A 10,401-nucleotide genomic window follows, 5' to 3' on the forward strand; every position below is an offset into this window, starting at 1 on the left:
AAAAAGAGGGGAATAAAAGGAGATTAAGTAAATTTAAGGTTCAATATTGTAAATTATAGAAGTTTCCTAGTAGGAAAGCTCAAAGTTAGAAACTGTCTTAGAAAAACAGTCCCAGGCCCTCCTTGAAGCTGAAGCCATCTGGCCACAAAGATAAGGAACAAGAGTGCAGGAACTGGCCTTGACTATCCTGGCTGACTCAACAGCCATCTGAGGAGTGCAGGAATTGGCCTTGGCCATCTTGGCTGACTCAACAGCCGTCTGGCAGGATGGTGCCTCTCCCTGCTCATTAAGACATAGTTTGAAGTGCCTGAAGTTGTACATCACCCAGACGTATTGGCCTCCCTGATAAGCCCCCAGCCCCTAGAATTTCTAGACTCCCCAACCTGAATGTACAATTCTGCTGACTTGTAACCACCTTGCTAATGTTTTAATGAGCCAATCACACCAATTTCTCCTAAGCCCCCAACCCTGACCCTATAAAAACCCCTAGCTTTCAAGCCTCAGGGTCGATTCCTCTGTCTCCTGTGTGAGGCACATATCAACCCAGAGCTCCACTATTAAAGCTGCCTCATGCTTTTCAAACAAGAAAGTCTCTCATGTTTTCTGGGACACCCTGACTCCCATGACCTGAGGGGGGTCCCCGAGAGGGGGGTCCTACAATAGCTAGATAGATACAATAAATTTATGTAAAATAAATGTCAATGTCTGGTGACTCTGCTCACATCCAGAGAGAAATAATGGAATGGACTTCAAATAAATAATCTCTCTCTCTCTCTCTCTCTCTCTCTCTCTCTCTCTCTCTCTCTCTCTCTTTCTCTGTGATGCGTTTGTGTGTGTGTTTCTGTTTGAAATAATTATTTTTGGGAAAATGGAGTATACAGGAGTCCTGATTATATGTAAATGGTCTATAAATAATATATTACATATATAATAGATGTAAAAGGATATTTTGGTTTAAAGATGTATTCATGAGTATGTAAGATAGGAGTGGATAGAAAGTCAATATATATTAACTGATGTATTCAAAGGATAGTAAATAATGATGAAAAAGGAATTATAAAATTTGGAAATTTGACACATGGAAAGAAAAAATAGAATACCACTATGAAGTGGTATTCTCTAACTCCTCTTTTGGGGAATCCATGCTCAGTCCAGTGGTTGGTTGCAAGCTTCCTCTTCGGTATTTGTAAGGCTCTGGCAAGGGCCTCTCCGTTATATCCGGTTCCTGTCAGCATGCACTCCTTGGCATCCACAATAGTGTATGTGTTTGGTAACTGTATATGGGATGAATCCCCAGGTGGAACAGTCTCTGGATCGACTTCTCCATTGCTGGTGGGATTTTGGACTGATACACCCACTCTGGAAATCAGTTTAGTAGTTCCTTCAAAAAGTTGAGCATAATACTACCTCAGGACTCAGCTATATCACTCCTAGGCACATACCCAGAAGATGCCCCAACATGTAATAAGGACACATGCTCCAGTATGTTCATAGCAACCTTATTTATAATACCCAGANGCTGGAAAGAACCCAAATGTCCTTCAACAGAGGAATGGATGCAGAAGGTGTGGTACATTTGGAAAATGGAGTACTATTCATCTATTGAAAATGATGTCTTCATGAAATTCTTAGGCAAATGGATAGAACTGGAAAATATCCTGAGTGAGGTAACCCAATTTCAAATGAACTCACATGGAATGTACTCACTGATAAGTGGATATTATCCCCAAAGCTCCAAATACTCAAGATACAATTCACAAACCACATGAAGCTCAAGAAGAAGGAAGACCAAAGTGTTTGTGTTTCAGTCCTTCTTAGAAGGAAAACAGAATACTCACAGGAGCAAATATGGAAATGAAGTGTAGAGCCGAGACAGAAGGAAAGGCCTCCAATGTTTTTGAGATGTCTATCATTTTTGACACCGAAGAGTGAGATGTGATGCACAAAGGTGGTGGGGCTTAAACTAATTTCAAAACTATATTCGTTGCAGCAATCATTTTCAAGGAAAACCTGGGTTTGGGACAGCCATGTTGCATGGATGTGGTTTCTTCCTAGTAAAGTACAGGTGGAAGCTAGGGCAGGGTAAGATGAAGAGGAGCATATTTTTTTCTCTCATGGGAAAACACTAATAGGATCTATTTGTCCCTAGGAGTGTCCCTTTGAGAACCACTGTTATTGGTCTTTCAATTTCTGCCTTGTTTGCACTGTCAGTGTCCTACGACTCAGGTCTTATCTTTAGCCTCATTTTCCACACTTAGTACCTGAACTGCTTTGAGACAAGAAGAGTAAGGTGATATGTGTGAACCTAGCATGGTGGTTCAGCAATGTCATCCCAACATTCAGAATGCAGAGAGAGGAAAATCCCAATTCATAGTCATGTTCTGACTACTAAATGAGCCTATATCTAATAGACAGAAAAAGGAAAGAAAGAAAGAAAGAAAGAAAGAAAGAAAGAAAGAAAGAAAGAAAGAAAGAAAGAAAGGAAGGAAGAAAGAAAGGAGAGAGAGAGAGAGAGAGAGAGAGAGAGAGAGAGAGAGATGATTTTACAATGTATTATAACCACTGATCTGTTAGCAGTATAATGCCATCATTAGTGGCTGTGGCCCTGTTCCTCTATATCAATCACAAACAACATTCTGTTGTTTAATATTCATAGTCATTTTGTAGAAAACACAGTAATTCCAATCTTTCTGATATGTAACCTGAGACACATAATGTCAGGATTTCTATCCAAGGCCATGCAATTAGTAGAAAGTAGAAATATTAATCAATACCAGTAGATTCTTCTCCTGTTCATAGTCTGTGATTTGAACAAGTAAACTTGCATAGAGATATAAATATAGTACTCAACTGTGCTAAGTAAAAGTCAGGAAACACATAAAATCACTTTCAGAAGTAAGAGATTTCTTTCATGAATAATACAAGTAACATGCTGAGAAATTAATTTTAAACTTTTTCTTGATGCCATTGTTCACAGCTTATTAAAATACTAATGCAAAGTTTGACATCTATATTCCTGTACATGGTTAATTTTATTTCAGTGCAATAAATGTGCAAATCATCATTTTGACTTTCCAAATGACATTGGGTGGTATTTTGTTTTCAATTATGTTTTCAATTATGAACAATGTCTACCTCCTGAGGCTTCCAGTTAAGATAAAAGGAAATGTCACAGTGTGGAGTAGTCAACTCATCAAAAGTCATGGTGTGAAGTGGTTGTTAGGACTCCCTACCAGATGGAGTTATTTGTAATGATGAATGACTCACTCTAAGTTCTGTAGAAGTAATTTAAAATCCATTCTGAATCATGTATGAATTTTGTATCATATAAGCAAGAATTAATTTCATGTGATTTTTTTTTAAAAAATGGAAATATAGTAATCTGTATTTTCTTGCATTAAAGAACTATGCAAAATATTTAATGTAGCAAAGCCAATATCATCCTCGCCTATTTGAGTATCAACATTAAACATATTATGTGTCATGCTAGTGCAATTAAGAAGAAATTTTACTTTTTCAACAACAAAGATATGCTTTCAATAAAAATTTGTATAAGTGTTGCATAAAGCAATATTACTTCAGCATATCTTGGTATTTTTTCTGTTCCTGGATTGTAAATAATTTCACAGGTAATCAGACTGAAATGGGTTTGAAAACATGTAATAATTTTACTGATTTATTTCTTCCTCTCCTTCAGCCTTCCCCATTCATCTAAATTTCATACCTTCCTATTCTTTTATCATTATTGCTACACATATATGCAAATGAATATATCAATGCAACAAGCTACTTACTGTTTCTTGTATGTTTGTTTTTAGAGCTGAACACTTGGAATAGTGTAAACAAGGGTTCAAGGGAATAATCCTTGGGAAAAATTAACACTTTCTGTATTGGGAGTCTGTAATTCTTTGTAGCATTTTATATAAAAATGTGGCATCACAAAGTTTAGCATTTCATATTTTATTTTGTTTTATGGCAATGTCTACTCAATCAACTATAAGGAAACTTAAAGGAAAAGAAAAATGACTAGACCACGATCCAGAAACATTAATAAAAGTCAGTGGGTGGAGAAAAGTCATATTAAAGAGAAAGAATAGTGTCTGTCACTCTTAAAAACATATTTTGTTTACTTTTATTTTCAGAACACAATATACATATTATACAGAAAATGGTGATTTTTTTTCACAATATTGGTTTCTTACAATTAAGTGAAACCCAACTCTTTGGTATTCCTTTTGATATGGAAAAGCTCTGAACGGGTAGCCTAGACCTCTTATTCTTAAGTCTGTCTACCCTGTCTCTTTCTTCAGGGATCTTTCTTGCATCAAAAGAGTATATCAAACAACAAAGACTGGAGTCTCTCTTCCAAGCCTACTTTCATTCTCTTAATACTCAGCCTCATGTATAGGACCAGTGGTCTAGTTCTTCTCTGTCCTTTCTAGCCTTCTATTCTAGTGCTGTTCCATTCCTTTATGACTTCAAACTGACACACAGTACCACAGTATCACAGATGTACCACTATCAAACCTGGTTGGAACTAAGAACATCTCTATAACAAGAACTGCACAATCAAAATACATGGTTAAGCCCAAATTATAGTAAGAGCAAACAAATATTTAACCCCAGTTGCCCAAATCCTGGTGCACAAGCACAACCCCGAAAAATGAAGAATACTTGTCTCCTCCTCCGGAAGCTAGCAACACTATTGTAATAGTCCTTGAAGAAGTAATTAGATAAAATATAAGAGGACTTTAAAAATAGCTAAAATTAATATATTTGCAAACCTTAAAATGTTATTAATAAATTCCTTAATGAAGATGTGAAGAACATAAACCAGTAATTGAGTGAATAATAATATTAATGAAAATAGAATTTAACAAAGAAATAGAATCATGTAAAATGCCAAACTGCAAAATAATGGATAAATACACAATGTCTTGGGAAGGGAGTAAAGTTCATCCAGGAACTTACAGTCTTACATATGTTTATGATATTACAAAGGAATGATCACAAAAGAACATACGTATAAGATCACTACTTTTTTATTTCTCTGTTAATTTCCTGAAGACTAAGAATAATAAAGGTCATAGAGGTTCCTGTGTAGAGAGGTTGAGGCATCTGAGAGGAGTTGGGTGAAAGCAAACACTGCTGCAAATATATTGTTAAAAAAACAAACAAACAAACCATTTTACTAAAAAGACATGACCAAAAGTGCTGATATTATTCATTGCTCTGTAAGTTTTTTTTTCCATAAATATCTCTTTCTGTGACATTTTACAAAATTGTATAGAATTGTACAAAACAAAATCTATACAAATTTTTCAGGATATATTTATTTAAACAGGCCTACCCAGATTTAACACCTATGAATCTTAACCTTTACCAGCATAGCAAACAGTGCATAAAGATTTAGTAACCTGTACTAACATGGTGGTGGAAAACAAAAGTGCTCTAATTGGACTTAAGGCTCACTCAACAGGAATTATATCATGCCTAGTACTGGAAAACTAGTGAGGCTCCCAATACTACTGAGGTCAAGCATCTTAAAAAAAAATAATAATAATAATAGTGCCACATTCCTTGTCAGAATAACTCTGCTACATTCTAAATTTTAACACTATACAAACATATAAATATAGCTACCACCTCTCATCAAAGAAACCTAGCAAATGGAGACTATCATAGGCAATCACTACATATATATATATATATATATATATATATATATATATATATATACACACACACACACACACACACACACACAAAACACATGCATGTATCTTTAGTTGTAGTTCAGTGATCACAACCAAAGAAGGGACAAGATGAAATGATTTAATTAAAATAAAATATACATTAAATGAAAATATATTTTAATTAGAGCTAAGTATAGTTGAAAATACCCCATTAATCCCAGAATTTGGGAAGCAGAGCCAGGTGGATCTCTGATTTTTGAGACCTGTCTAGTCTGCAGTGTGAGTTTTAGGACAGCCAGGAATACACAGAGACTCCCTGTTTAAAAATAAAAATAAAAATAAAAACCAAATGAATATGACATTTCTAATTTTTAAATAAGTAATATCATTTTTATTTGATAGGCTTAAATAGTATACATATATGTTTGATATCTATTAATCTCTTCTCTCCATTCTCTGAATATTTTAAAAATACATGTTAATCATGATATTCTCTTTTTAATTCTGACAGTTTGGTCTTTTTAATTTTTTTTATTAATCATTCCATTCATTTACATTTCAAGTGATATCTCCCTTCCCAATTATCCCTCTACAAATCCCTATCCCATCTCTCCTCCCCCCTCCCCTTTGCCTCTATGAGGGTGTTTCTCCAACCACTCACCCACTCCTGCCTCATTGCTCTAGCATCTCTCTATTCTGGGGCATCAAGCTTCCACAGGACCAAGGGTCTCCCCTCCCATTAATGTCAGATGAAGTCATCCTCTATTGCATATTTATCTGGATCCATTGATGTCTCCAGGTATACTCTTTGGTTCATGGTCTAATCTCTAGAAGCTCAGGGTGGTCTGGTTGGTTGATATTGTTCTGCCTATGGGGTTTCAATTCTGCTCACCTTTTTCAGTCCTTTACCTAGCTGTTCCATTGGGGTCCCACTCTCAGACTGACGGTTGGCTCTATCTGCATCTGTACTATCTAGTACTTTCAAGCCAAAAGGCTAACCATTTTGAAAGTTGCATTGTATAGGAGAGGATTAATTCAAACAACTGAAAATAGAGTTGACAAGAAATTTTCACATATAATGTATTGGGAACCAGTCATATCTTTCTTCACAGTTCAGTTCAAAATGAATAAAATTTTAACTTGTGTTTTACTTCTTAACACTTGATACTTAGACATTCTCTTTGGCATTTATTATAGTATCTATGAGTCCTGAAATTTTGCATGAATAAAATCAAAATTTTATATATATATATATATATATATATATATATATATATATATATTATAAATATATTTATAAATTTATTAAGTATATATATATATTTACTTAATAAATTTTATGTTAATAATGGACCTGGCTTATCTAGGCTAATATTTTAGACTTAACTAATGTATATCCATAGAAATATTTAATTTATCTAAAAAGAATTATTAGATATAAGCTATGGAGATTTAAAGCTCTCAAACTATTAATTATATCCTCTATAACTTGAACAAGCACTTATATTTAATTTCCGCATATGTCTTTTAGCCATGGGCCACATACAGTACTATTCAGTTCATTATACTAATTTCTCCTGGAAGTTGATGAAGTGAAAAAGATGATCTCTCTTTACAAATCCACTTAAATTAAGTCTTACCCATGCTGTTACAGTTCTCAATGATTTGACAGAATAAAAAAGAAAAGCAAACTGAATTTTCACAAAGACGTGCAGAGTTTTAATTAAAAACAATTATTTTGATAATTATAGTAGCAGTAAAAATAGTAATAAATCCTGCAATTTATTTAGTATTCAGTGTGAGACTACATTCCATCAAACATTGACACCTAAATTTAGAGCAAGCATATGAAAGTTGTAAATTGTCCTAATTTTTAAATTCAGCCAAAAAGAGATCAGGATTTTCTCTTAGTTTATATAAGTATCTGTTTGCCTCAGCTAACAATCAAAAAATATTAGTTTTATTTGTCAGTCATTTTCATTATCATAATGAACCTTTAGTTAAAGGACTAGGTAGAGTCTTTGTTGACATTTTTCACACATCTTATACCTAAATTATCAAACTGGATAATTTAACTGGTATTTAAAGAAATGTAACTACCATATATACGTAGTATCACAGGAGTCTTGTTTCTTAGACTTAATTCCTCTGTTACTAAAACCCAGGTCCTGAATTCATCCACCTTCGTAAATGACTGAAATTGGCCATGGTAAAATGTAGAATGGGGAGAGAATGACCCACACTCTCTTCCTCACATGTACAGTATCAAGAAACACAGTTAATATAGAAATATGAACTATACCTGCCATATATACCAATTCATTTAAGGGGTTTCCTTAGGGAATATATTCTTGTTCCTTAAGGATATTCGGTTCAGCAAAAGTTGATAAAAAGTGAAAGACATTAAGATTCTTATAAATCTTAAGTACTGAAGCTGACTGGTTAAACTACCTACTTAAATTCCACAAATAAGCTGACACTGCAGCATTCGGATGTAGCCATTTTAAACACGGTGAAATGAGGCAGAATTGGCTCCCGCTGAGCTTGGGGCTCCCATTCTGTACCCTGCAGTGACAGCCATTATTCCAGTAAGCCTTTCACTCTGGAATCCTCCGTGTCATCAGTGATAAGAAATAATTGTTACTCTCAGCAGAAACACACAGCACTGCACATGGTTGATATTCTTGTACTCCAAATAATTTTTCCCCAAATCAGGGTTAAGTCACATTGATTAACAGGCCTGAGCTTCAATCTGATACTGCCATTGATTGCCCTGAGCTTGCCTGAGCTTTAGGAAAGGGTTTCAATTTCCAGAATCTGTACTCCACTTTTCAAAAGCTGAAACCTCACTCCACTGGAGAAATAAAAATGACAACAGGGATTTTCTCATTTCAATCCCTGATTTGGCCATGCATTCACCACTGTGTTCTTCAATATCCAACTACATAATCTCCATTCTTCTGGGAGGTAAGTCCTGATTACTGTCCTTTTCTGTCTTTCAAATCTGAAACTAGTGCAGCTTGTTACTGTGTTCTTGCCTTTCCAAACTAACAGAACATTTTCTTTAACTGTAGTTTTATTTTGCTCAAAGATCAGAATGAATTTTAAAAAACCCTCTAAATGCATTAACTATTCTATAGAATATAGTATTAATTCTTGAATAAAAAAGTATACATAAAATATGGGATTTAACCTTGCAATATTTGTACATAAATCACAGTAATTCACACACTGTTTCATACAGTCCATAGTTGACATTATGATTTGTTAATTAAATGGAAATCAAAAGGTTTTTTCTAGCAGTTTGTTGGTAAGTCAAAAATTTTTAAAGATTCTTGTATAAACAAAATAGGTAGCTATTTTATAATTCTATTTTTAGTATTGAATTGCCATATGCAAGATGCAAAAGTACAAGATATTTAACTAAATAAAAATTTAAGAAAACAACAAATATTATTTTATCATAAACATTAGTTCTGTTCACACCAATAATTAATAGGATATGCTGATAATAATATTAATTGCTGTTGAGAAACCAAAAATATTTAAAAGTATATTAATTGTATAATTTCTAGATTTCAGTGACATTTTATATTTTTCTTTTTTTTCAATTTTTTTATTAAATATTTTCTTCATTTACATTTCAAATGCTATCCTGAAGGTCCCCTATACCCTCCACCCTCCCTGCTCCCCTAACCACCCACTCCCACTTCTTGGCCCTGGCATTCCCCTGTACTGAGGCATATAAAGTTTACAAAACCAAGGGGCCTCTCTTCCCATTGATGGCCAACTAGGCCATCTTCTGCTACATAGGCATTTGATATATTTGATATGTTTAGTAAGTAATGGAGAAAAGAAAAATTAAACTTTCTGTTTTTTAAAGCATTTTAAAATGTTTATTGTTATTTATTTATTTGTATATTTTAAATCCCGATCTCAGCTTTCCTCTCTCTGTTCTTCACAGTCTCTTCCTCTCACAACCCCCCACCCAAATCCACCTCTCCTTCCTTTGTCCTCAGAAAAATGTAGGCCTCCCATGGATATTAACTAGTTTTGTCATATTAACTTGCATTAAGAGTAGGCCTGTCTTCTCTTATAGAGGCTGGATGAGGCAGCCCAATTAGTGAAGGGGATCTAAAAGAAGGCAACAGAATCAGAGACTCTGAGTCAGACCCCACCTTGACTGTTAGAATACCACATGAAGACCAAGTTAAACAACAAACATAACATATATTCAAAGTGCCTCTATCAGTACCATGCATGTTCTTTGGTTGTGGGTCCAGATTACAGTATCCATGTACTGTAGGTTTATCTGTGGTCTCCTTAATATTTTTAAGTATTATTAAAGCCTTGGAATTCAAATTTATCCAGGCCTTGAATTTCTTCTCTAGTACCTTAATTTACTAGATAAGTACTAACTAGAAGCATGCCTCTGAGAGGCTAACACTCTAACCCTGTTAAAGTTCTTCTGTAATCCATAGTTACTTAAATTTAAACAAAAGTGTTTATTTTAGTATAACCAACAAACAAAAGATGTAAAAAATAAAAATATTTTACATCTTTTATAAGTCAATATTAGTGAGCATTTTTTTTCTTTTTTATTATTATTTTCTTTATTTACATTTCAAATGCTATCCCCAAAGTTTCCCATACCCCTCCCCCCACCTCTGTTCCCCTACCCACCCACTCCCACTACTTGGCCCAG

The sequence above is a fragment of the Mus pahari genome, chromosome 11 (assembly GCF_900095145.1).
Source record: "Mus pahari chromosome 11, PAHARI_EIJ_v1.1, whole genome shotgun sequence".
NCBI lineage: Eukaryota > Metazoa > Chordata > Mammalia > Rodentia > Muridae > Mus > Mus pahari.